Below are 1,393 nucleotides of genomic sequence, written 5' to 3'. Positions count from 1 at the left end.
GCAGTGTCCGCTCCTCGGCGGGAGCCTCGGGTTAGGAGACGGGCAGTGTCCGCTCCTCGGCGGGAGCCTCGGGTTAGGAGACGGGCAGGTGTCCATTAACCACAGCCCGGGCCAGCGCGGACTCCGGGGGAAACTGGGGCTTCCAGCGAGGAGGCAACGCGACTCTGAGCACAGACCACTCCCATTCTGTCCTAACACCCTGAGCCATCGTTCCTAGAGAGATTCACGGAACAAATACTGCCCCAAACGCCGCGCCTTCTTCTCCCTTTCTTGTCTTTTTAAAGAGACGGGTTCTCCCTGTTCTGCCCAGGCTGGCCTCAAACCCGGGGCTCCAGAGAACCCTTCCCGAGAGCCGGGACTTCAGTGCCGCTCTCCTGGCTCCAAGGAAATGTGCTTTAGTGTTGAAGGACAAATGCCCTTAAGTTGATCAAGTAGGAAAAAATTATTACCTTTCATGTGTGTTATTTTAGTATAAACTCTGGAAAAGTTTAATGAATATGTAAGGAGATGTAGCAATCACTTATGTAACCTGGTGGTTCTAAAATCTGAGGTTCTATAAAACTGTTTTCCTTGTATTACAAGAGAAGCAGTAAATGGAAAATTTCAAAATAAAGAAAAAAACAAAACATACAATTCTACCATCCAGAAATGGATGAATCACTTTTTCCTCTCATGTGTAATATTTGAAAATTTTACTTCATTTTAAAATGCTACTTTGCTTTTGGGTCAGGGGGATTGAATGGATGCTTCAAAGAGCTCCAGATGTGCCTGGGGTTTCCGCCTAAGGGGCCCCTGTGTCATGAATTCTTTGAAAACTGTTCCAAGTTTATTTTCTAAAATGAGATATTTTTCACCTAAAAAAAATCTGTGTCTGTAATTTAGCTATTCCCTACTCAGCCATGAGTCATTTAAACTATTATTTGTGTAGCGATTGCCAAGGGCAGGTGTGAATGTGAGCTGGGCCTCTGTCCCTGCCATGGCTGCTACATGTATGAGCAGGGTTTGCATCTGATAAGGGTTAGTTAGGACTGTGGAACTTTCCAGTTCTGACTGCAGGAAAATTCTTCTAACTAACTCTAGAGCTCTATAGCTCTATATTTCCAAAGCCCTTGGAAGTCAGTAATGTTTGTTATTCAGAACAAAAGGCTTCTCTAACTTTACTTCCCTAAATGTGTTTGCAGATTCAGGAAATGTTAGTTCAAAGAGCTGGTCCTAGGTTAAATTATTTATGAAAATGGTTCCATGGCTCAGTATGTTTGGGAAATCCATTTATTTTCTGCCAGATTTCTCAGACCCTTTACTACATTAGTGTAAATTGTGAATTTTCTAAAATTTTTTTCTGACCAGAAGGCACAGTTTTCATCCATCATCTTTTTTTTTTTTTTTTTTTTTT

The sequence above is a fragment of the Otolemur garnettii genome, unplaced genomic scaffold (genome assembly GCF_000181295.1).
Source record: "Otolemur garnettii isolate 467f Iridium unplaced genomic scaffold, OtoGar3 scaffold00125, whole genome shotgun sequence".
In the NCBI taxonomy this organism is placed as follows: Eukaryota; Metazoa; Chordata; class Mammalia; order Primates; family Galagidae; genus Otolemur; species Otolemur garnettii.
The sequence above is the reverse complement of the archived record's forward strand: the minus strand, read 5'-3'. Positions refer to the sequence as shown.